We start from the raw sequence: 27,120 nt of genomic DNA, 5'->3' as shown, positions 1-27,120 counted from the left end.
ACGTGATACCCCCTGCTCACCGGCTGGAACAGCCCCCGATGCATCGACCCTCGCTAAATAGCCCCGTTTCGTGAGTATGGGGGAAAAATTGTCAGCTCCGCAGAAGGTTCATGCAAAAAAGCTGCAAGATATTATTCAACAAACTGGCAGGCCAGTTTCCCTGGGTCAGTTAGAAAAGCTATTAATTGAAATCAATCGCCAATGTCCTTGGTACCCGGATCACGGGTCACTGTCAGTAGAAGATTGGATAAAGATAGGGGCAACACTGCACGCAGAGCCTAGAGCTGCGGTGCAATGGCTCCTGCTTTGGCAGCGATGTACAGAGGCTCTGGATTCAATCAGAGTTGGAGCGTTATCCAGGGCTATCCTTCTCACCCCCGCGCCTTCGGGCCCCCCCCTCCTTACCCTCGGATCTTGCCTCCCAAGCTGCTTGAGGCGGTACCCGAATGCCATAATGCATGTCCGGGTACAGATGGCTCTTCACGGCCAAAATTTTGGCTGTCCCCTTTTCAGGCAATAATACACAGGGAGAAGATGGGAAAATTAAGCAGCGAGAAAGAATTAAGTAGCAAGGAAAAAGAACAGAGCTCCACAGAGATAAGGGAGCTACTGGCTGCGTTCCCAGTAACACATCGCCCAGGCAACGCAGAGGGGGAGGTGGAAGTGAAAATCACAGCCCTCCCCTATTCTGTTCTGCGAAAGGCAAGACAAGCGGCTACTGAGTCTGGATTGGAATCCACCTTTACCCGAGGCATGTTAGAAGAAATTAATCATCACAAGAAAGAAATACAGCGGCTGCAGAAAGAAATCGAACGCCATAAGAAGGCATTGGGGGGGAGCCCATACTCCCGAGCAATTGTATGGAGCAGGACAGTTCGCCGCTATACAAGAGCAGGCAGATAATCCTGATGCCCAGTGGGAATTAATGAGGAAGCTCGCTTATCGGTATCCCCCTTGAGGGACTGGCGGATACTGGAGCTGACGTTACAGTCATCTCCGCTTGGCAGTGGCCATTCACCTGGGACAGGTTTGAAGTGCCAGCCATTTAGGGAGTGGGCAGATTGCAGGCTGCTCAACAAAGCACCCGATGGATTGCTATAACTTTGAGAGAAGGGGGAAAGGAGATTTTCCTTAAACCCTATATCATGGATATTGCTGTATCCCTATGGGGAAGAGACTTGTTATTACATTTTACCATTTATGATTGAGGCCAGTGTACTGAGGCCAGCGCTGTTAGTGCCTGGCCAAGTTTTGCCGCTTGTGTTTGGGCAGTTAAGCCCCCCTTTCTTTTGGCTGTTTGCCAAGTTTCAGCTGTGCAAGTGCTGTTTTTGACTGTGGTGGTTGGTTTTTTTTTTTCTTTCTTCAGCCTTTTTTAGTTAATTTATTCTGTTCATATTTTATTATTCATGCCTGAGTTTATTGCCCTTTCCCTTGTATGGTTAACCAGTACCCCTGTGTGGGTGGAATAGTGACCACTGCCCCAGGAGAAATTTTTTGCATTGTGTCACTTATGTGAGGAACAATACCAGGCGGGCCATGTGGAAAAATCCGCTAGCCCCTGGCATTCGCCTGTTTTGGTTATCAAGTAAAGATCTGGTGAATGGCGAATGCGCCATGATTTTAGAGCGATTAATGCATGCATTTAATCCATGGGACTCCTGCAGTGTGGAACCCCAAATCCCAGTTTTATTCCATATGATTATTAGCTTATGATAATAGGTTTTAAAGATTTTTTTAATGATTTTTCCTTGTTTTGAAGATAGGGAGCTTATTTTCCCCGGGAAGGTGGTGGTGGTTTTTATTTAATTTTTTGGACCCCTGCCCCCGGGCACGATGGGGTTAATTCTCCCTCGTTTCCATGCCGGGAAATATGGCATTCAGATTGTTCCCAGGGTAATAGATAGTGATTACGTGGGAAGTATTTATGTTTAGATTTGGGCTCTTATGCCAAAATAGCAGCACCAAGGGGACTCATGGACCCGGATGGTGATTTTTCCCTTCCCTTTTTGGCTAATATATTTTGCTATTGCCTGGCCAAGTCCTGCCGTTTTCATTGCAGCTTTTCTTGGCTGTTCGCCAAGCCCTCCCTTCTGCTAAGCGGTGTCCTTGACTGAGTCAGTATTTTGGTTTTTTTTTCTTTTGGCTTTTCAGTTAACCCATTCTGTTCTTTTCGGATCCCATTGATAGTCATGTATTTTTTCATCAAAATGCTGAATTTTTAGTGAAGCATTTTATGATTCCCCTAATTCAAGCCCAATGTATTGTTTTAATCTGTAATCATTGTGCAAGTTTTTTTTTCATTGCCCCGAATTGGGTGTTAATCCCCGTGGCCTTTTATATAATTAAATCTGGCAAATGGATGTCACGCTTTATCCCCCTTTTTTTTTTCCTGGAAATATTTACATGTTACCATTGATACCTACTTTCATTACATTTGGGCCACCCCCCAATGGGGCAAATAGGCCAAACATGTAATTAATTACATTTTTGCTGCGGTGGCCGTAATGGGCCGCCCCCCCCCGATAGATAAAAACGGATAATGGCCCCGCCTACATTTTTCACAGATTTGCAGATTTCTGCACGCAGTGGCAAATTAACCACGTTTTTAGCATTCCGTACCATCCACAGGTCAAGCCTTTGTGGAACGGACCAATCATATATTTAAAGAGTACCTGATAAAGCAAAACAAAACAGTGGGGGATGATGGGCCAATCATGGGAGCCAAGCAAAATTAATTAGCGATAGTATTGTTTATTTTAAATACTTTAAATATCTTTCAGAATTTTACAGCCACTGAATGACATTTTAAGATGGAAACCCCGCTCCCATGCCCATCTGTTAAATATAGGCAGAGCCCAGACCCTAATTGGTATGGCCCCGTTCCATTGATAACCTGGGGACGGGGGCATGCCGCTGTGCTTACTCCCACAGGTTCGTTGTGGGTCCCTGCCAAGAATGTGCGACCGTGGCACAATGACGTGGCATCAAAGCCTCAAGAACCCGATACCCAACTTCAATCTGACCCTAACCGAGACCTTTCCAGTGTGCCGAGCCACAATGACGGCACCAAAGGTTACCTGGGGGCAGGTGAAATGACTGGCGCAGCAGGCTCAGCAAACGCTGGAGAATAACAAGGCCAAGCCTACCCCCGAGAATTTTACTGCTGTTATCTTTGCTTGTTTGATTGCTAATTCTCTTACCATATTGTTGTGTTGTTTTTGTGTGTTACAGGCTAGGGCCAAACCTGAATTGCATAACCGTATGTGTTATAATATATGGGCCTGATTTGTGATTCTTGCCAATTGATTTTTCTTTTGTTTACAGCAGGCCCCTGAGATGTATGGCCTGTTGGGCACCTGCCTGGTCCCAGTATGTAAGGCACCAGGCGATGCTGCAGATGCAATGGGGATGTTTAATTTTATAAATGCCACCGAGGTTCAATATTTTTTAATGAGCCTATGGGGCCAAGCCACTTATGTGAAATCTGCAAGTGCCTTGTTTCTTTTTACCCCATGGGTAGCCAATCACGCCAAATTGACCTGTGCACGGATGGTTAATTGCACACGTCACAAGCCCCCAAACGGATGTTTGTGGGTGGGTACCCCAGGATGGAATTGTACACACTTTCACAATGTGTCCAGCAATTACGGGCACATCATGTTACCAGAGGGTTGGTTTTTTACGTGTGGTCAGAGGACCTTTAATTATATTTTGGCCAATATTTTAGAAGTTCAATGTTGCCTAAGCAGACTCACATTGATACTCCCCATGAGGTCAATGTTGATTGGCTCCCAAATTAATGAGACCCGCACCCGATGCCGGCGAAGTTTAACCCCCATGAGATTAGGATGTAATGCCAATGTCAGCCTTTTTAGTTGGGCTGAGTACATCTTTTTGGCTGCCATCCATGGGATGGGTTTGAATTGTTTTGTAATATGCTTTGATTGTTATCGCCTGCTTGATTGGTTTTTGTTGCTTTGCTCAGTGTATTCCTAATATTATTAGGATGTGTTTTACACCCTGTCGGCGCAAACCCCTGCCTACATTCCAAGCCGTCATGTATGCCCATAGAATCATGAAACATGCAGACCAGGCACGGGTCGACAAAACAGAAAAGGAGGGGATGTAGGAATGTTACACTTCTTAAGCTGAAGTGGTTCCCACGCCCCCACACTCAATCAGGAGACTCATAGATAAAGCGCTGACCAGGTGCATACCATTGGGATACGCAAGGCATAAGGCACCAATCAGGGGAGGGGGCGAAGTAGTTGGATTATGTTAGCACATGCGCATAATAGAATGATTTATGTAACCATTATAATAAAAGACGTGGAAAACCCCCGCTTGGGGCGCTCCAATGGAATAGACTGACGGACTTGGCTTGATTCATTACTACAAAGGGGAAGCTGGGAACACGAAGCATGGGCTGGGGGGGGTTCAGTGGAGTAAGGACCAGGAAGGGCAGGGATATCACTGAAGGCAGGATCTCAGCTGCATTAGATGTCAGGAAAGCACATCCTGCGGCATTAGGGAACCTAGTGAGTCAGGTATAAAGGGAAGGAGCATAAAAAACACTGTGTGGAGAAAGCTGGCAAATTAGATGGTGTAATTCAAGAGCCACAGACCAATTCTTCTGCCAAAGGAGAATGTGAGAAATAAGAATCAGGCCATGTGACTTCAGGAGGGACAAATTCGAAGATCCAAAGAACATGCAAAGACAGACGGCGGCTCTTGCAGGTGGGGATGGAAAAGGAAGAGTCTCCCGTGGTTCATGGAGCCAATTAGTTCATTTTATCATTCATTGATCATTGTTATGGTGATCTCATATGTTATTTCAGATGTAGTCACTGTGTACGAAATAGATTTAAGTTGTAGGTATAGACAGAAGTAAGACAGGTAGAGCCCTGCATGGATACAAAATTTATATCCGCATCCGATCTGCGATCCGCAAAAATGGTCCATGGATATCTGCAGATTTTCAGGGCTCTAGGAACAAAATTTGTACCCACAGCTGATCCACAAAAATGGTCCAAATTCTCCACCAGGAGACGTGATCAAAGCGAAGGGCTAAGGCAATGAATCCTAAAATCTTCTAATATAGGCTGGAAGGGACCTCAAGAAGTTATCTACTCCATTCCCATCACCCTGCGGCAGGAGCAGGTGTAAATATGCCAGAAGTTTGTCTGACCTGTTCTTAAAACCCTCCTGGGACAAGAATTCCACAACCTCTCTTTGTAATCCATTCCAGCACTTCCCTATCCTTATCGCTGGAAAGGTTTTTGAATTACCCACCCTCAACCACCCTTGCAGCAGATCAAGCCAATTACTTCTCCTCCTACCTTCAGTGGACGTGACGAACAATTAATCACTGCTCTCTTATAACAACCCTTGACATATTTGAAGACTCTTCTCAGTTCCCCACTCACTCTTTTCTTAAAATTAAACATGCCCAGTTCTTTCAACCTTCCCTCATAAGTCATGTTCGAGGACCAGGAGGGCGCTTTTTCCTTCTGAATGGAGATGCGCAAGGTGAGGTCAGAGAAAAGGATGTTGGAGTAACTGAGACAGGAGAGGATGACTAAGAGCTCTAGCTGCGTGGATGGATAGGAAAGGCCAATTGTTAAGGATGTTACGCAAAAAGAAAATGCAAGGTGTAGGCACAGCCTGGATAGGAGGCCCCAGAGGCAGCTCCGTGACAAAGGTATTGCACGGTTATGGGCCTGAGTGACAGGCAGCACAATGGTGCTGTCTGCGGCGGTAGAGAAAGAAGGTGGGGAGAGGGCTTGGGGGGAATATTAAGAGCTTTGCTTCAGCTGTTGATCTTTAGCTGATGGCTGGACATCAGTGAGGAGATGAGAGAGAGAGAGGGGCTGAGATTTCAGTTGCGACAGAAGGAGACAGGCCAGGAGCAGAGAGGCAGAACTGGGAGTTAGGAGCACAGAGATGGTAGCTGAATGTGTGCGCGCGGATGAGATTCCCCAGAAATAAGGTGCAGAGGAAGAAAAGAAGAGGCCCAAGGACAGAGCCCCGTGGAACCCAACAGAAGGCTGGAACGGGGGTCAGCCGGCTCATTCTAAAGACACTCTAATGCAGCGACTGGAGAAGGAGAAGGATGTGACTCATCATGGACCTCTTGATGCCACCTGGCAGAGGGCACAGGGTGCCTAATGTTTTACTGGGATCCCACAGACCAGGTACATGCATATTCGTTCACCCAAAGGGGGCGTGTCAGGTGTCTGTCGAGGAACTAGTTAGGTAGGTCTTAAGTAGCTCTTAAAAGCGTTGCCAGTCCAGCTCTATTGTTTAAGGCTGTGAAAAAGTGCCCACACGCATGCGGACACACGCACACCATCCAACATGGCTCTGCTGGCCAAAGCTCAATTACAGACACAGCTATAGCGGCAAAAGCATCCATCTTTTAAAACAGGAAACTAAATGCTCATAAGTTACATTAATGCAGCGTTAAGGTTGCCCAGTGCTGTCTCCTGCCTTGCACCATATGGACGGTGAGTAAACTTAAACCTCTGCAGACCAGGAAATGAAAAGTTAATGTAAACTTTCCCCCAACCCTTAACCCTGTAGCTGGCCAGAACCAGTGAGAATGGTTCTGCGTGGGCCGTGCAAAGGTTAACCAACTGCCACAGGGACTCAGGTATTCAGCTCAATGCAGCAGTAACGGGATGAATTCTATGGTCTGTGGTATAAAGGACGTCAGAGTAGACGACCTAATAGTCACATCTGGCCTTAAAATCTATGAACCTATAATTGATCCGAGGAAAGACTAAGACAAAGACATTGTCTGTGCTGTGCTCACAGGTGGGAATCCCAGCACCTATCCGCATGCCTCCAGCTGTGTGCACTGGGCCAGCTGTAGCTGTGACTGGCTGATGGAGGGATGGGTTGCAGCAGCTGGGCAGAGCTGTGCTATGCAGAGAGGTGCATGTGAAACTTGGGGGGCAATTCTGCCTCATTTCCATGCTGAGTGTTGTAGGCTTGGTCAGCAAAGGTGCCCAAGGGCGTGTTCTTGCCATGGGGGTTGTCAGCACCCTGGTGGCGTATGTTCGAGTGACCTGTGGGGCTTAGTGAGGGGTAAGTGAAGGCAGTGACTCACAAGGGAAACTCAGGTTGAGGGCAAGGGGGTAGTAACACTGTGCAAGTCTCATCTGGCCTGTGTGCAGGAGGTTCAGTACTGGAGAGCAGGCCAGGGGGAGGAAGATTCTGTTTGCTATGATGGAGTTGAACCCGAATATTATCTTAGCAAAGAGAAGAACATGTTAGACATTCTGCTGCACTGTTCTGTTCCCAGAGCGCTCTCTAACAGGGGAGGGGAGAGGGCTAGTGTGGGTGTCTCTGGCATGTCGGGGTGATGCTGAAACAGGGCAGAGCAGAGGTGGCATTGGGGGAGTGGCGTGAACCTTATCTCTTCATTTCCCCTTCCAAGATCCGAGGGGACAGGAACCCTTACCCAGTGAGGTCACATTCTCACAGTTCTCCTGCATGACGGCTCTGCAGAGGGCTCTCTGAGCAGGGTCCAGCAGAGCCCCCTCTTCCCTGGTGAAATGCACAGCCACCTCCTCGAAGGTCACCGGCCCCTGAAAGAGCAAGAGTCCAACACTCAGGACCTGCTACTCCGCTCACAGCCCCACTATTCATGGAGGAAAGGAGCCAATCAAATGGAAGCTCTGAGAGAGTCAGCAGAGTCCTATCCCCATACTGCTGAGAGCAGCCAGGAGACATCTGGGTGAGGGGACGAAGTGAGAGCCCCTTGTCTCTCCCAGCAGATCCACCACAGACCTACTAGCCAGAGGCTGATACAGGAGATGGAGTCCCCAGTAGGGTCCAGGCACAGCCCCATGGCAGGGAACCCTAACACCCTCCCCACTGCCAGCAGCTGGATGTAAGGGGCTGGGACATCTTCCCCACACCTCCCTGCTGGGTGCCCCCTTTCCATGTCACACCAGCCCCTGGCTAGCAGGCTGAGGGGTCAGCCCTGGAAGTCTGGTCAGTTTTCCCAGCCCCACCCAGGGAGTTGCTTTGTCTGTTTCCTGTTTCACAAATTAGGGAATTTTCTCCCCCAACACCCAAGTGTTTGTTCTGAGGATCTAGGCCCATGTTAAACAAGTCCCAGCAGGTTTGTCACACTCTGTCCCCTTCCCCTTCCTCACCCAGGGTATTCCCTGCCCCCTCCAGCCCTAACTCCCCAGAAGTTGCCACCTCTTCAGTATTTCCTGCCCCTCCCCCTCCAGCAGGAACCCACCAGCAACCCCCCCAATAACCCCTACCTGAGCTGGCGCCACTGCAGCCATTTCTCCTCCCTGTCCCATGGGAGGCTGGGCCGAGCTGGAGCGAGAGGTGGGCATCATTCTGCAGCCTGGCAGGGTGAGAAGGGCAGTTGTGGAGGTTTCAGAACAGGCTTCAGTTCATTTCACATCACGATTCCCCCAGGCCCTTTCCCTGCGGACAGAGATTGTAGATTCTGCCAGGCTGGGAACATGCTCAGTCCCCACAGTGCAGCACAGACCTGGCCCCCGGCCCCTCCTTTCCCCCTTGTGCTCCCCCCAGCAGCAGTAACCAACCAAGACATTTTGAAGCCCTCCCAGCAACAGGGTGTGAATCAAACCCTGGACCAGACCAGACCCAAAGGAGCCCCCTTGGGGGGGGGGTCCCCCTGCCCCCAGGGCAGCGCACTCCTGCCGCAGGGGGAACAGGGAGAGTCCGGGGCTGGTTCTTCCTCTCTCTGCTCCTCACCTCGGTCACAGGGAAGTGACCTTGGGCAGGGACGCTGCAGTGAGTGTGCGGGGGGGGGGGGGTCAGAGATCTGGGAACCTGCCCCCCCCCCCCATTTCTCCTCACACCCTCTCCCGTCCCCTCCCCCCCTTCCCTAGCGCCCTGCCCCGGGCTGGGAGCCGGGGTCACCGCCCCATTCCCGGGGGCTCTCTCCCCGCGGCTGCCCCGCTCCGCCCGTGCGGGGAAGGGGGCACCGGGCGGGGGGACCCGCTTCACCCCCCCGTTACCGGGCACAGCAGAGCCGGGGGGGGGCGGCTCAGACTCGTTGCGGGAAGGATCCTCCCGGCCTCAGCGCGGCAGCAGCTCCGGGCCCCCCCCCCGGGGGCAGCGATGGGGGCGGGGCACCGCGCAGAGCCGGGACCTGCCCCGCCCCCCGGGCTCGGTCACCGGGAGCCTCAGCAGAGCCCGGGGCGGGGCCCAGCTGGAGAAAGCCCCGCCCCCCCGCCGGGCCCCCCCCGGGGAGCAGCAGCGGCTCAGCCCGGGCCCGGCTCACGCGGAGGCGGCAGCAGCAGCCTTGTTCTCCCGCCCCCAGCGGGGCTCGCACGGAGCATGCGCAGTAACAGCTGCTGGAACCCTCCCTTCCCTGGGCTGGAGAGGGCGGAAGCGGCCCCGGGGCAGGCTGGGAGATGTAATTCCTGACTCTTCCGGAAGCGGAAGTGACGTCGGCAGAGGAGACGGAGACGGGCTGCAAAGGAGCGTTGGGCGCTGCGGCTCTGCCTGGCTCGCGCGGGGCCGTTGGAGCCTCTCCCGGGCCGGAGAAGGGTTGGTGCCGTTGGAGCTCTGGGCATGCGCAGATCGCGGCGGGAGAGCCCTTCATTAACCCTGGGGTCCCTGCGTGGGGCCGGGCGGGGCTGGGGGGTGAGACCGGGCTGGGGGGGGAGGGGAAATGTCGGTGCAGCCCGGACGTGGCGGGGGGGGGGGGGGGCAGGTGACCCCCGAGGAGCGGGGAGAGAAAGGGGGGGGCTGAGATCCCCTCGGATTTACCGCTGCCCCCTCCCGTGGGGACCCCCCTCCCCTCCCGTCCTGCCCCCTTTCTCCCTAGAGAGCCACGAGCAGCGCCCAGGGTGACCCCCCCTCCCCCAACCCCTGAGAAGTTCCCTGTCCCCCCCCCCCCCGATTGTGCCCCATTTTCTCTCCCCTTCGCCAGTGGCCAGTTCAGGTCTCAGGTTTGGGGGGTTTCCCCCATTTCCACCTGCAGGGATTTGTCCTTGTGCGGGTGGGAAATGGTTCCCCCCAGTGATTCCTGAGCTGGGCAGAGGGTGAATGGGCAGAGGCTGGGGGGGCCCTGAGACAGGGACACCTCTGGGCTGGGCTGGGGGGGGCACTCTCTGCTGGCAACGGGGCCTGGGAAGGGCCAGGGAGGGAGGAGCAAGTGTCCCCCATGGAGACGGCCCAGCCCCAGGTTTCCCAGTCCCAGCTACTTCCCCTCCCCCAACCTGCCCAACCCAGCAGCCCCCCCTCACCCCAACTGCTAGTCCAGGGGTAGCCAACCTATGGCACACGAGCTGATTTTCAGTGGCACTCACACTGCCTGGTCCTGGCCACCGGTCCGGGGGAGGCTCTGCATTTTAATTGAATTTTAAATGAAGTTTCTTAAACATTTAAAAAACCTTATTTACTTTACATGCAACTGTAATTTAGTTCTATATTATAGACTTACAGAAAGAGACTGGCTAAAACATTAAAATGTATTTCTGGTACACAAAACCTTAAATTAGAGTGAATAAATGAAGACTTGGCACAGCACTTCTGAAAGGTTGCTGACCCCTGTACTAGTCACATTCCCAGACCCCACTGCCAGCCCCTCCCCATAGCCAGTGACCTCACTCCAGCCCCACTCCTCTTCCTTGTGAAAGCCACATCACCCAGGGATCCCTGCCGGCCATGTGAATGTGGGGCAAGAAGAATCCATCCCCTTCTGTTGTTGATTTAATATCGCTGTATAATCCCCTCAAATTTCCCCTCTTTCCTCTTGAGTGGTTGAATGCTGACATAAAATCTCCCCACATGATGCTTGTCCCTTATATTGGCAAATATTTAGTTTGTGCCCTATTTTCTCCTCAGTTCTGAAATACTAATATCGAATGCTCAAAAATCTTCCCACTTTTCTCTCCAGGCGTGTGACTGAGATCAAGGCTCTTATCGTACTGAGCGTGGGCCTGTGCTGCAGAGACCCCAAGTGAGATCTGGGCCCTGTTCTGCCAGGCACTGAAGAGACCCCAGGTGAGATCAGACCTCACTGTTGTGCCAGGTAAAACTGAGACCTGGACCGAGATCATGGCCCCACTTGTGCCAGGCAGCGCATGACTGTGACCCAAACTGCTGCGTCCATTGTGCTGGGCATTTCAGAGACCTCGACTGAGATCTGTGTCCCTGTTGGGTCTGGCACTGCACTGACCCCGACCACGCCCCACCACTGTACTGGGCACTGCACAGACCCTGACAGAGATCCTGCCCCCACAATTTGCCAGATGCTGCAGGGAACCCGAACAAAATCCGGGATCCTGCAATGCTGGGAGTTGCAGAGTCCCCGACTGAGGTCAGGCCCCTGTTCTGCAGGGCTTTGCATAGACACTGACCAAGATCAGGGTCCCCATTGTGACAGGTGCTGAACAGACACCAAGGGTATCTCTACTGTGCCATTAAACCCCCCCAGCTGGCCCATGCCAGGTGACTCAGGTTCACGGGCTCAGGCGAAGGGGCTGTTTAATTGCAGTGTAGATGTCTGGGCTCGGGCTGGAGCCAGGCTGTAGGACCCCGCGAGGTGGGAGGGGGCCAGACCTTGGGCTGCAGCCCCAGCTGGACCATAGACACCACAATTAAACAGCCCCACAGCCTGAGCCGTATGAGCCCAAGTCAGCGGGCACGGGCCAGCCGCCGGTGTCTGACTGCAGTGTGGACATGCCCACAGGGACAGAGAGGCCTTGCCACAAAAAGCTCAAAGGCTAAATAGGCCAATGGTGGGAGGCGACTCTCCATTTTACAGATGGGGAAACTGAAGCTCAGAGAGCTGAAGTAATTTGCTCAAGTTTGCATGGAGAATTTGGGGCAAAACTGGGAACTGAACCCAGATTGTTTGAATTCTTGCCTCTCCCCTTAACCCCAGGCCCAGCGTGTGTGTGTGCAGCGTTGTTTTGGTCAGTGTTTGCCTTGCACTGGCTTCCAAGGGAGGCTGTGGAATTTCCTTCACTGGAGGTTTTTAAGACCAGGTTAGAGATACACCAGTCTGGGAATGTCTAGGGATACTTGGTCCTGCCTCAGCACAGGGGGCTTGAGGAGACGACCTCCCAAGATCCCTTCCAGGCCTACACTGAAATAATTCTCTTTTGTGCTGTGTCCTGTTCTACGCTGAGCTGTTTTGCATGGTGCCATTTGGAACTGTGATCGCACCATGTTGTGTAGCAGTTTTATGGTGCATTGTTTTGCCTCAGCATGTTTGGTGCCTGTGTTGTGCTGGTTTGAGATGAGCTTTTTTTTTTCTTTTTTCATTGTGTAATATTGTCCTAGGTGTGTTAGTTTGCATCGTGTTTTCTTTTCCTCTGTATTGTCATTTTATGCTGTTGCTTTTGTTGTTTCTTTTTTCTTTTCTTTTTTCTGAGTTTCCTGACATCATGTTGTGGTGGATTTTACTCTGTATGTTGTGTTTTATACGTATATATTTCATGGCATCCTAGAAATGTAGTGCTGGACAGGACCTCAAGATGTCATCAAGTCCAGCTCTCTGCTGAGGCAGGACCAAGTATATGTAGATTATCTCTGGCAGAGCTTTGTCCTATTTGTTCTTAAAAACTTCCAGGGAAAGAGACTCCCCAGCCCCCTTGTAAGACTATTCCAGAGCTGAACTGCCTTAGCTCTGGGGACACCCACACAGATTGTAGTGGTGAGCAGCTCTGCAGAGAGAGGAGACCCCAGTGAGTGGCAGCTGGGTAAAGAGACTGAAGTTGGGAGGAGAAACATTGACGTGTCCAAGATCACCCAGGCTGTCTGTGACCGAGCTAGAAATAGAGCCCAGTTCTAGTGCCACCGTACTGCTGTTTCTGAAGGTCTCTGCCACCCTGGTGTTTTAGGCATTAGTGCAAACCCTTAGTGTAGACAGAAGTTACACTAGTGCGCTCTGATTGGTACTGCTGCACCATGTCCCAGTTTGAAGGTTTGAGGTGGTGGGAGCGGGGGGGAAGTGACCTCACAGAGGCCTGGGGCTGGCTGAACAGTGCAGCTGGTAAGGGAGGGGCAGCAGTGAGTGCTGGAGGTATGAGCCAGGAGCACAGCCCCACAGGGCTGGACACTGACTTCTCCTGACCCAGGGGACACACCCAGAGGCGTTGCCAGAAAAATGCAGCTGATTTTCGGTTCAGCGGCCAGTATGCAGGCGCACTTAGATGCCCTGGTGGGTGCTGTGGCATCCGCAGGCACCACGTTGGGGACCCCTGTTCTAAGCTGTCAACCCTGCCTGAGGCCGCGGGGCCCTTTCTTCCTCTCTCGGGGCACCAGGTGAAACAGCACAAGAGTCGACTGTCAGCAAACAAGGGTAAATAAAGGAATGAAAGAAAAGAAGTGGGGGGGACTTTGGACAGATCCCAACAGGATATGGGGCCCTGGGAGACTCTCAGTCCCCTTCAGAGTTTACTGGGTCTCCAGCATTGCCTTTGAGGGTGCTGCTCCCACGCCCTCCCCTCCCCCTTTACTGCCACCACAAGGCCTGTCACCGTCACTTCCTGAGGGGTGACCCCAGAGGGTGTGTTTTGTTATCCTTCTCCCTCCCCGAACCGGACCCCTTGTGCACCCTCCGTCACTCACCTCTGTCTGAGGAGACAAGGCGGGTGATGGGGCGCGAGCGCTGCTGTGCTGGAGATGGGTGGCAGCCTGGACCCTCCTAGAAGGTTGCTGGGATGCTGACGTGCCCTGGAGGACAAGGGGGGCTTGGTGGAGACCACAGACCCTTTGGCCCACACTGTGTCCCTGTGAAGCCTGCTCTGCAGTGCTGCCAATTGCTGCTGGTGGCGTTGTGCCCGTTAGTCTCTGTAACGCTGTCCCCAGTGACTGGAGAGCACGAGCACCAGCCTCCGGCAGACTGGTGAGAAGCATGGAACAAACCCCAAATTGGGTGCGAGGTCTGTATGGAGATTTCACCAACCAAGTATCCAGTGTAAACGCTTCAGGCTCTGTAACAGCATCAACGTGGAACCACAGCCAGTCCCCTTGGGTGATCCCATATATCTCGCCATGCAGGTGAGCTCACCTTTGTGACAGATGGTCCCTGGCACTGGGCGTTCTCAACCTTTTTCTTTCTGAGGTCCCCCCTCCCCCCAACACGCTATAAAAACTCCACGGCCCACGTGGGCCACAGTAACCAGAGCTGGCGTTGGGGGGGATGCCACAGGGGACCCCACAAAGCTCTATCGCTCAGGCCAGGGGTCTCAAACACCCGGGCTGCATGCGGCCTGCGGGGCTCTTGTGTGTGGCCGCCAAGCTCCCCTCTGCCTACCCGCGGGATGGCCCCCGTGCCGCTGCGAGCCCCGTGCCGCTGTCTGGAGCAGCTGGCAGCTCGCCCCTCCCGGCCGCGGGGGGGGGGGGGGAAGAGGCAGAGGGCTCCTGCATTGCCTCCTTCCAGGCACCGCCCCCCACAGCTCCCATTGGCCGGGAACAGGGAACCGCGGCCAATGGGAGCATCGCGGGAGCTACCTAGAGGAGCGGCAAGAGAGCGCACGCCCGGAGCCGCCCCCCCCGCCCCCCGAGGCTGCAGGGACATGGAGCAGCGCGGGGCCAGGGCAGGCAGGCAGGCAGGCAGGCAGGGAGCCTCCCTTGGCCCCGGTGCCCACTGCTACCACCCCGGAGCCGCTCTAGGTAACCGGCACCGGGCTGGAGCCTGCACCCCAACCCCCTGCCCTGAGCCCCCTGCCACATCCCACACCCCTCCTGCACCCCAGCTCCCTGCCCTGAGCCCCCTGCCGCATCCCACACCCCTCCTGCACCCCAGCTCCCTGCCCTGAGCTCCCTGCCGCATCCCACACCCCTCCTGCACCCCAGCTCCCTTCCCTGAGCCCCCTGCTGCATCCCACACCCCTCCTGCACCCCAGCTCCCTTCCCTGAGCTCCCTGCCGCATCCCACACCCCTCCTGCACCCCAGCCCCCTGCCCTGAGCCTCCTGCCGCATCCCACACCCCTCCTGCACCCCAGCTCCCTGCCCTGAGCCCCCTGCCGCATCTCACACCCCTCCTGCACCCCAGCTCCCTGCCCTGAGCTTCCTGCCGCATCCCACACCCCTCCTGCACCCCAGCTCCCTGCCCTGAGCCCCCTGCCGCATCTCACACCCCTCCTGCACCCCAGCTCCCTTCCCTGAGCTTCCTGCCGCATCCCACACCCCTCCTTCACCACAGCACCCTGCACTGAGCCTCCTGCCGCATCCCACACCCCTCCTGCACCCCAGCTCCCTGCCCTGAGCCCCCTGCCGCATCTCACACCCCTCCTGCACCCCAGCTCCCTGCCCTGAGCTTCCTGCCGCATCCCACACCCCTCCTGCACCCCAGCTCCCTGCCCTGAGCCCCCTGCCGCATCTCACACCCCTCCTGCACCCCAGCTCCCTTCCCTGAGCTCCCTGCCGCATCCCACACCCCTCCTGCACCCCAGCTCCCTTACCTGAGCTCCCTGCCGCATCCCACACCCCTCCTACACCCCAGCCCCCTGCCCTGAGCCTCCTGCCGCATCCCACACCCCTCCTGCACCCCAGCTCCCTTCCCTGAGCCTCCTGCCGCATCCCACACCCCTCCTGCACCCCAGCTCCCTGCCCTGAGCTCCCAGCCACATCCCACACCCCTCCTGCACCCCAGCTCCCTGCCCTGAGCCCCCTGCCGCATCCCACACCCCTCCTGCACCCCAACCCCCTGCCCTGAGCCCCCTGCCGCATCCCACACCCCTCCTGCACCCCAGCTCCCTTCCCTGAGCCCACTGCTTCATCCCACACCCCTCCTGCACCCCAGATCCCTGGCCTGAGCCCCCTGCCGCATCCCACACCCCTTCGGCGCCCCAGCTCCCTGGCCTGAGCCCCCTGCCGCATCCCACACCCCTCCTGCACCCCAGCTCCCTGCCCTGAGCCCCCTGCCGCATCCCACACCCCTCCTGCACCCCAGCTCCCTTCCCTGAGCCCCCTGCCATATCCCACACCCCTCCTGTACCCCAACCCCCTGCCCTGAGCCCCCTGCCACACCCACACCCCTCCTGCACCCCAGCTCCCTTCCCTGAGCCCCCTGCCTCATCCCACACCCCTCCTGCACCCCAACCCCCTGCCCTGAGCCCCCTGCCACATCCCACACCCCTCCTGCACCCCAGCTCCCTTCCCTGAGGCGCCTGCCACATCCCACACCCCTCCTGCACCCCAGCTCCCTTCCCTGAGCCCCTTGCCACATCCCACACCCCTCCTGCACCCCCTCTCCCTTCCCTGAGCCCCCTCCAACCGCCACACCCCTCCTGCACCCACCCCCCCTGCACTGAGCCCCCTGCCGCATCCCACACCCCTCCTGCCCCCCAGCTCCCTTCCCTGAGCCCCCTGCCTCATCCCACACCCCTCCTGCACCCCTGTTCTGTTCCCTGAGCCCCCTGCTGCATCCCACACCCCTCCTGCACCCCAGCTCCCTGCCCTGTGCCCCCTGCTGCATCCCACACCCCTCCTGCACCCCAGCTCCCTTCCCTGAGCTCCCTGACGCATCCCACACCCCAGCTCCCTTCCCTGAGCCCCCTGCTTCATCCCACACCCCTCCTGCACCCCAACCCCCTGCCCTGAGCCCCCTGCCGCATCCCACACCCCTCCTGCACCCCAGCTCCCTACCCTGAGCCCCCTGCCGCATCCCACACCCCTCCTGCACCCCAGCTCCCTTCCCTGAGCTCCCTGCCGTATCCCACACCCCTCCTGCACCCCAACCTCCTGCCCTGAGCCCCCTGCCACATCCCACACCCCTCCTGCACCCCAACCCCCTGCCCTGAGCCTCCTGCCACATCCCACACCCCTCCTGCACCCCAACCCCCTGCCCTGAGCCCCCTGCCGCATCCCACACCCCTCCTGAACCCCAGCTCCCTTCCCTGAGCCCCCTGCCGCATCCCACACCCCTCCTGCACACCAGCTCCCTGCCCTGAGCCCCCTGCCTTGTCCCACACCCCTCCTGCACCCCAGCTCCCTGCCCTGAGCCCCCTGCCACATCCCACACCCCTCCTGCACCCCAACCCTCTTCCCTGAGCTCCCTGACGCATCCCACACCCCTCCTGCACCCCAGCTCCCTTCCCTGAGCTCCCTGATGCATCCCACACCCCAGCTCCCTGCCCTGAGCCCCCTGCCGCATCCCACACCCCTCGTGCACCCCAACACTCTTCCCTGAGCTCCCTGATGCATCCCACACCCCAGCTCCCTGCCCTGAGCCCCCTGCCGCATCCCACACCCCTCCTGCACCCCAGCTCCCTTCCCTGAGCCCCCTGCCGCATCCCACACCCCTCCTACACCCCAGCTCCCTTCCCTGAGCCCCCTGCCACATCCCACACCCCTCCTGCACCCCAGCTCCCTTCCCTGAGCCCCCTGCCACATCCCACACCCCTCCTGCACCCCAGCTCCCTGCCCTGAGCCCCCTGCCGCATCCCACACCCCTCCTGCACCCCAGCTCCCTGCCCTGAGCTCCCTGCCGCATCCCACACCCCTCCTGCACCCCAACCCCCTGCCCTGAGCCCCCTGCCTCATCCCACACCCCTCCTGCACCCCAGCTCCCTTCCCTGAGCCCCCTGCCGCATCCCACACCCCTCCTGCACCCCAACCCCCTGCCCTGAGCCCCCTGCCGCATCCCACACCCCTCCTGCACCCCAGCTCCCTTCCCTGAGCTCCCTGCCGCATCCCACACCCCTCCTGCACCCCAGCTCCCTGCCCTGAGCCCCCTGCCGCATCCCACACCCCTCCTGCACCCCAACCCCCTGCCCTGAGCCCCCTGCCACATCCCACACCCCTCCTGCACCCCAACCCCCTGTTCTGAGCCCCCTGCCTCATCCCACACCCCTCCTGCACCCCAGCTCCCTGCCCTGAGCTCCCTGCCACATCCCACACCCCTCCTGCACCCCAGCTCCCTGCCCTGAGCCTCCTGCCTCATCCCACACCCCTCCTGCACCCCAACCCCCTGCCCTGAGCCTCCTGCCTCATCCCACACCCCTCCTGCACCCCAGCTCCCTTCCCTGAGCCCCCTGCCGCATCCCACACCCCTCCTGAACCCCAGCTCCCTGCCCTGAGCCCCCTGCCGCATCCCACACCCCTCCTGCACCCCAGCTCCCTTCCCTGAGCCCCCTGCCACATCCCACACCTCTCCTGCACCCGAGCTCCCTGCCCTGAGCTCCCTGACGCCTCCTGCACCCCAGCTCCCTTCCCTGAGCCCCCTGCTTCATCCCACACCCCTCCTGCACCCCAGCTCCCTGCCCTGAGGTCCCTGCCTCATCCCACACCCCTCCTGCACCCCAGCTCCCTTCCCTGCCCTGAACCCCCTGCCGCATCCCACACCCCTCCTGCACCCCAACCCCTTCCCTGAGCTCCCTGCCACATCCCACACCCCTCCTGCACCCCAGCTCCCTTCCCTGAGCCCCCTGCCGCATCCCACACCCCTCCTCCACCCCAGCTCCCTGCCCTGATCTCCCTGCCGCATCCCACACCCCTCCTGCACCCCAGCTCCCTGCCCTGAGGTCCCTGCCTCATCCCACACCCCTCCTGCACCCCAGCTCCCTTCCCTGAGCCCCCTGCCACATCCCACACCCCTCCTGCACCCCAGCTCCCTGCCCTGAGCCCCCTGCCACGTCCCGCACCCCTCCTGCACCCCAGCTCCCTGCCCTGATCCCCCTGCCTCATCCCACACCCCTCCTGCACCCCAGCTCCCTTCCCTGAGCCCCCTGCCGCATCCCACACCCCTCCTGCACCCCAGCTCCCTTCTCTGAGCTCCCTGCCGCATCCCACACCCCAGCTCCCTTCCCTGAGCTCCCTGACGCATCCCACACCCCAGCTCCCTTCCCTGAGCTCCCTGACGCATCCCACACCCCTCCTGCACCCCAACCCCCTTCCCTGACCCCCCTGCCGCATCCCACACCCCTCCTGCACCCCAACCCCCTGCCCTGAGCCCCCTGCCACACCCCAACTCCCTGATCTGAGTCCCCTGCCACACCCCTCACCCTCTTGCATCCCACCCACCAATGCCCTGCCCTGAGCTCCCTGCACAGGACCTGCACCTCAACTCCCTGCCCTGAGCCCCCGCCACACCCTGCACCATTTCTGCACCCCCTGGGGGCAGCGTTGGGGTGGGGACTTCGGGGTAGGGGTTGGATTTGGGCAGGGAAGGGGTGGAGTGGGGGCGGGGCCGGAGGCAGCAAAGGGGGGTGTCAGTGATGCGGCCCTCGGTTCAATGCACTAGACCTCATGTGGCCCTCGTGCTCATTTGAGTTTGAAACCCCTGGCTTAGGCTTTGGCTTCAGCCCCGGGTGGTGGGGCTCAGGGCCCTGACTTTAGCCCCATGTTCTGGGAGTTCAGCTTTCTGCCCTGGGCCTCCGCGAGTCCAATGCCGGCCTTACTTGGTGGCCCCCCTGAAACCTTCTTGTGGCCCCCCAGGGGCCCCAGATGCCTGGTTGAGAACCACTTCCTTACCCCACGAATCACAGCTATGTTCAGGTTACTGCCAGGCCCAAAGGACCAGTCACTTCCATAGGTCCATTGAATCTTAGATCTCCCAACAAAGACAACACTTGTAGCCAGTCCTGTCATAACCTGTATTAAGATTTATTTAAAAGGAAAGGGGAGTTGTTTTCACAGTTAAAGCAGGTAATCCTATAGATGCAGACGAGTTGCAGTCTGAAATTTCAAAAGGTAATAGAAGCTTCTATAATAGGCTATGGCTACACTTGCACTTCAAAGCGCTAAGTGTAGTCAAAGCGCCAGCGCTGGGAGAGAGCTCTCCCAGCGCTGTCCGTTCTCCACCTCCCTATGGGGAATAACGTACAGCGCTGGGAGCCGCGCTCCCAGCGCTGGGCTTTAACCACACTGGCGCTTTGCAGCGCCGCAATTAGCAGCGCTGGAGAGGGTGTGTTTTCACACCCTGCTGCAGCGCTGCAAATTTGCAAGTGTAGCCATAGCCTAAGCAAGCTCTATATCTTCCTTAGGACTAACCCCGGCTAATCAGCTGGGGATCTCTTGCTGATGCGTAAAAACTTTGCCGCGCCCCCCGCCCCCCCCGAGTCCAAGCAGCATACAGATTATCAGTTCCTTCTGCATGGGGGTTTTTCATCCCCTTCCTGCCATGTGCTCTGAGCTGCCAGCTCAGCTAATGGGAAGTCAAGAGCACAACAACAGTCTTGTGTCTTCTTTAACGCCCATAATAGTCTATCTGGTGTGGATGGACCTTTCCTGCCAGGCAGGGTGTAATGGATTCGGTTGCCAATCAGCACTTCACCTAGGTAAAGTCTCTCTCCTGTCTGGTGATTTACAGAGCCACAGAGGCTCCCAATGCAACTAGTCAGATATTAACCCAGGCAGAAACTCACAAGCATTTAATAAAGTCTAAACGTGTTCTTATAACCCTAATACCTGTTTTAACAATACTAACACAGGTGAGTCAGACTGATTCCACTGTGCGTTTGTCCATGTTCAATTAAGACATGGGGGCTTGTGTAAGAGCTAACACCTCATCTGCCAGTGTCACAGGCAGGCTGGGCAGGGATGGTGTCTCTAGCCTCTGTTTCCAGAAGCTGGGAATGGGTGACGGGATGGATCACTTGATGGTTACCTGTTCTGTTCTTTCCCTCTGAAGCACCTGGCATTGGCCACTGAGCCAGATGGACCATTGCTCTGATGCAGTGGGCCCTTCTTATGTTCACAGTCTCTATCAGGAGAATCTACTAATTGGGACTCACTGGGGAGCCACAGAAAGAAACAAGATGTGCTGAGGCAAGAAGGCCCAGTCTCAGAGCCCTCGGGATCACGCTTCCCAAAAGCTAAAACTAGGCCCAGCCCATGAAAGGGGCACTCCCAGGAGAGACTCTACAAAGGCTAAAGCATCAAACAACTTAGTTAACCTGAGAGAGCTGCCTTGGGGACAGTGACAGGGAGAATCCCCAGAGTGACTCCTTTGATTCTGCTCTTCACTGGCCTTTGGTTCTTAGAATTATAGAACTGGAAGGGGCCTCAAGAGGTCATCTAGTCCAGTCCCCTGCCCTCAAGGCAGGATTAAGTATTATCTAGACCATCCCTGAGGTGTTTGTCCAGCCTCCTCTTAAAAATCCCCAATGATGGAGATTCCACAACTTCCCTACGCTATTTGTTCTGGAGTTTAACCACTCTGACAGTTAGGAAGTTTTTTCCTAATCTCCATCCTAAATTGCCCTTGCTGCAATTTAAGGCCATTACTTCTTGTCCTATCCTCAGAGGTTAAGAATTTTTTCTTCCACATTTTTTCTTCCTTTTATGTACTTGAAAACTATTATCATGTCCCCTCTACTCCAGACTAACCAAACCCAATTTTTTCAATCTTCCCTCATAGATCATGTTTTCTAGACCTTTAATCATTTTTGTTGCTCTTCTCTGGACTTTCTCCAATTTGTCCACATCTTTCCTCATATGTGGCACCCACAAATGGACACACGACTCCAGTTGTGGCCTAATCCGCACAGAGTGGAGTGGAAGAATTACTACTTGTGTCTTGCTTACAGTACTCCCTCAAATACATCCCAGAATGATGTTTGCCCTTTTGCACTGTTGACTTATACTTAGCTTGTGATCCACTATGGCCCCCAGCTCCCTTTCCGCAGTGCTCCTTCCTGGGCAGGAATTTCCCATTTTGTACGTGTGCACCTGATTGTTCCTTCCTAAATGAAGCACTTTGCATTTGTCCTAATTGAATTTCATCCTATTTACTTCAGGCCTTTTCTCCAGATCATTTTGAATTTTAATCATAGAATATCAGGGTTGGAAGGGACCATAGGAGGTATCTAGTCCAATCCCCTGCTCAAAGCAGGACCAATCCCCAGACAGATTTTTTCCCCAAATCCCTAAATGGCCCCCTCAAGGATTGAACTCTCAGCCTTGGGTTTAGCAGGCTGATGCTCAAACCACTGAGCTCTCCCTCCCTGGTCTATCCTCTAAAGCACTTGCAACCCCTCCCAGCTTGGTATTGTCTGCAAACTTGGTAAGTATAACAGAGGATGTTACTGGGAGGGTTTCATCATGTCTCAGAGGGTTACACCCTGGTGGGAGGGGGCTAGGCCAGTACTGGAATAAGGTTACTCTGTGCTTCACAGTGGCAGTACCTAGAGTGTCCATTAACAGGGAAAAATCCGGGGGGAATCAGCATGTGGAATGGACAAAAGCCCCCTCTGCATTCTCTCACATTGCCCTTCTCGTCCTGGCAGGCTACAGATTAACGTCCACGTTTTGCTCCAGATCATTTCATCCTCCCAAAGGGAAGGAAATGGCTGCAATGGAGCTGGCTCAGGTAAGGGATTATCAGGGAGCTGGTGGTGGGTTCTGCTTGGAGGGAGAGGAGCAGTAAATGTACAGGAGGGTGGGAGCTGCTGGAGGTGGTGGGAGGCAGGAAATATCTCGGGTGGAGAAAGGGAGGGGACAGGATGTGACAAACCTGCTGAGACTTATGTAATTTAGGGTGTGATGGGTTGTCACCCCGGGGTGCAGTCTGGGAGGGTTCTGGGAACCGCTGCACCCTCTAACCCTCAAGCTGGGCTGGCCCTTCTCACGCTGCTTTGCTGGAGATTCAGCCAGCCTCTCCAGGCCCTGTTATCACCCAACACGACAGCAGGTGGCGCCATGCATCCAACTAAGCTACCTGAGTGCTTTACCTAAGCCGCTCAAGGACAGATAGAGACAACAGCCAATTTCCCAGCTCCCCAACCTTGCACACCTGCTGTAGTATAAATTTAGAATTATCCCATCTTATAGTGCACAGGGATCTGTATAATGTAAGCTCATTAATATAGTTCCCCTTCCCCTCGATATGGGAAAGATGTGCACAACAAGCCTGTGCTAACCAAGCTCAGCTTTTCCCCAAACACTTCACTCAAAATGCACTGATTAAGATAAAGCATAAAACAAGTTTATTAATGGCAGAAAGGTAGATTTTAAGTAATTATTGTTAGAACAAAAAAGGAGCCGGTTGATCCAGAGGCGGATATGAATACAGGCTTCTCTATTGCGTTACTTGTTCCCCTTGACCCAACTATCGAGTAAGCACTGGATTAGTTACATCACACGCCTTTTATCTAAGTTTGTATGTAAACACCTACATCCGTTACAACACCCCAAAACCCCTCATTAAGTAGTAGAAACGCTCGTACAATTAGTATACCCACCCCTATCCACTGTCACAGTATTACACATCTCATCGAGGCGTTTTTACCTTGAAAATACCGTTCTTTGCAATAACGTGTTGCCACAAATTTCCCTAAACAGCAGTTCTCAGGGTATGGGGGAAGGGTCAATGAGCAGTTCTCGGGGAGGGAGGGAGGGAGGGGCCATAAGCCAGGGCTTGTTTATGTAGCTGGGAAAGGAAGGGAGGGGGAGGTAACATTTCTTTTACTTTCTTTCACACAAAGGACATTCATTCCAGCAACTACACTTCTCATGCAGCTGCATCAATGTCAATTCTTACAAGCAACAGAGAGAGGAAAAATATGGCAACTTATTTGTTCAGCAAAGAATTCCTGCCTGCTTATGCCTTTGTCCCCAATGCATGTCAGCACATTAGCAGCTTCCCAGCTGTTTTACTGAACCCTAACGTATTCCCAACAATTCTAAGTGATAACAAACAGATCAAAGCAGATTACTTAGCAGATAACCAAAAACTCAAACTAAGCCTAACATACTAGATGGATAGAATTTGAATTAGCAATTTCTCACCCTGACTGATGGTACAAGCAGTCCCCCAAGTTTCCATACACAAGCTAGAAATCCCTTTACCCTGGGAGCAGCAGTTCCCCCACTTCAGTCTTTGTTCCTCAGGTGTTTCCAGGAGTTCGCTTGTGTGGGGAATGAAGCCAAGAGATGACATCACACCCCACCTTATGTAGCTTTTCCATATGGCGGGAACCCTTTGTTCTAAACTAAGTTCCCAGTCCAGTTTGTGGAAAAATACAGGTACCAAAATGGAGTTCGTTGTCATGTGGTCTAGTCACATGTCCTAGCATGTCCTGCTGAGTCATAGTAGCCATGACTCATAGGCTGGCTGAAACAATCACAGGAAGGCTAAGCTCTTCCACGGTCCATTGTCTTTGTTGATGAGCCATCAGCACTGTCTGGCTTCTTCATTGTTGTACCTGAAAGGCTCATTGTGGGTGTTACCCAGAGTAAGCACATTTGAAATACAGATACAGAGTCAATATCCATAACTTCAGATACAAACATGATCCATGCACACAAATAGGATAATCATATTCAGCACATGACGCATCTTGCACAAAATGCATCATAATTATGTCCTAATCATATTATAACCATACCACTATGCTGAATATGGGGTGTAGTTTCAGATAGGGTCTAATTTCAAGGCACGGGATTTGGGAATGGAACTTCTCCTCTTTGTGGAACAGGAAATAACCCTCCAGCCAGGGCTGGAACAACTTCCCAGACTCCCAGTGCTGGAGCCTGAATCTACTGCCACTTCATTAGTTACCACCACCCGCAATCTTTGTGATACTGCAAACTTTATCCATGATGATTTTATATTCTGTTCTAGGTCATTGATAAGAATGTTAAATAGCACATGGGCAAAAAGCAATCCTTGTGGGAACCCACTAGAAATAAATCCACTTGACCATGGTTCCCCATTTACAATGCCAGTTTTTAATTTATTTAATGTATGCTGTGTTTATTTTGTATCATTCTAGTTTTTTAGTCAAAATATTGTGCTGAATCAAGTCATATGCCTTACAGAAGTCTAGATATATTACATCAATAATATTAGCTGCAACCAAACTTTTGATCTCATCTAATAAGGATATCCAGTTAGTTTGATAGGATCTATTTTCTCTAAACCTTTGTTAATGGGTACTAATTATATTACCTTCCTTTAATTCTTTATTAACGAAATCCAGTATCGACTGCTCCATTATTTTGCTCAGTATTGATATCAGACTGACACTCTTATAATTAGCTGGGTCATCTCTTTTACACTTTTTAGTATTGGCACAGCATTAGCTTAATTCCAGTCTTCTGGAATTTCCCCAGTGTTCCAAGTCCTAATTACAATCAACATTAATAGTCCACCACGCTCCTCCACCAGGTCTTTAAAAACTCTTGGATACAAGTTATCTGGACCTGCTTATTTAAACATGTCTAACTGTAATAGCTGCTGTTTAATGTCCTTGTGAGTTCTTGTTGGAATGGAAGGAGTGTCGTCGTCAACATCTTATGATACGAGTACAGCATCTGTTTTTCTCCAAATCCAGGAGAGAACACTTATTGAACACTTTTACCTCTTCTGCATTATTTTTGATAATTCTGGCATTTCCGTCTAGTAATTTATCACTACCATTGTTAGGATTAATATAATTTTCAAAACTTCCTTCTTATTTTCATTGATTGGTCATTGATTTCTGATAGCTTCCTGTGACGAGGCGGTTCTGGCGGGACCCAACTGAGAGTGCCAATTCAGGACCACTTGCTCAAACAGGGGGCAGTCACAGCCCTAGGCTGGGGTTTTTCCACCTCTAAGGCAAACGAAACCAGCCAGACAAAAAGGACTTTGGTCTCACCCCGCTGGCTAACCACAAGTCACACGAGCAATTTCCTTAGACACTCCAGTCTCCCGGTATCACCACCAGTGCCACCCGTCCCGGGGAGGAATGGTTATGAAAACCAACACCCCAATAAAAGAAAAAGGTTCTTTCAATTCCAAAGAATCAAGCCCCAGACCCAGGTCAATATACACATCAGATCTTACCCACAAATCACGCTGTTGCTAATCCTTTAGAATCTAAAATCTGAAGGTATATTCATAAAAGGAAAAAGGTAGAGATGAGAGCTAGAATTGGTTAAATGGAATCAATTACATACAGTAATGGCAAAGTTCTTAGTTCAGGCTTGTAGCAGTGATGGCATAAACTGCAGGTTCAAATCAAGTCTCTGGAGAACATCCCCCGCTGGGATGGGTCATCAGTCCCTTGTGTAGAGCTTCAGCATGTAGCAAAGTCCCTCCAGAGGTAGAAGCAGGATTGAAGATAAGATGGAGATGAGGCATCAGCCTTATATAGGCTTTTCCAGGTGTAAGAACCTCTTTGTCCTTACTGTGGAAAATTACAGCAAAATGGAGTCTGGGATCACATGGGCCAGTCCCTGCATACTTTGCTGAGTCACAAGGCGTGTCTGCCTTCTCTCCATGGGTCAATTGTGTAGCTGATGGTCCTTAATGGGCCATCAAGCAGGCTAGGCAGAGCTAACACCAACTTGTCTGCGATATCTCCCAGAAGCACAGCACCAGCTTGAAATACAGACAGTATAGAGCCAATATTCATAACTTCAACTACAAAATGATACATACATACATACAGACAGCATAATCATAACCAGCAACCCATAACCTGGTCTTAGCCACCTCATATGACCCCCTTTACATTAGATTTGGTGCCACTACAGGACCTTGGTTGCAACCCATGTTCTATATGGTCCCAATTTATATCAATAATGTCACACTTCCCTTACCAATTTTCTACAATTCTGACTTTCTAGCTCAGGGGTGAGTAACCTTTCAGAAGTCTTCATTTATTCACTCTAATTTAAGGTTTTGAGTGCCAGTAATACATTTTAACATTTTTAGAAGATCTTTCTCTGTCTATAATATATAACTAAACTATTGTTGTATGTAAAGTAAATAAGGCTTTAAAAATGTTTAAGAAACTTCATTTAAAATTAAATTAAAATGCAGAGCCCCCCGGACTGGTGGCCAGGACCCGGGCATTGTGAGTGCCACGGAAAATCAGCTTGCATGCTGCCTTCAGCTCTCGTGCCATAGGTTGCCTACCCCTGTTCTAACTAATATTCTTTACTACTGACTTCCCTTTTCTTTCTTATATTTTATTTGGAGAGTGTTTCCTACCAGGGAGCCATTAGTAGGGTCCAGAGCCAGCCCCATCTCCTATATTAAGCTCTGGCTAGTGGGTATGTGATAAATGTGAAGACCCTGCCTCTGTCTGTCAGCTGGGAGACACAAAGGTTCTCTCTTTCTACCCTCTGATGCCGCCTGTCTGTTCTAGGCAAGGTGGGGTGGAACTCTGTTAACATGTGCCTCCCGGGGCTTCCATTTACCTGGTGCTGCTGTTCCGTGAATAGTG

The sequence above is a fragment of the Mauremys mutica genome, unplaced genomic scaffold (assembly GCF_020497125.1).
Source record: "Mauremys mutica isolate MM-2020 ecotype Southern unplaced genomic scaffold, ASM2049712v1 Super-Scaffold_100033, whole genome shotgun sequence".
NCBI classification, from domain to species: Eukaryota; Metazoa; Chordata; order Testudines; family Geoemydidae; genus Mauremys; species Mauremys mutica.
Note: the sequence above shows the minus strand (reverse complement) of the source record.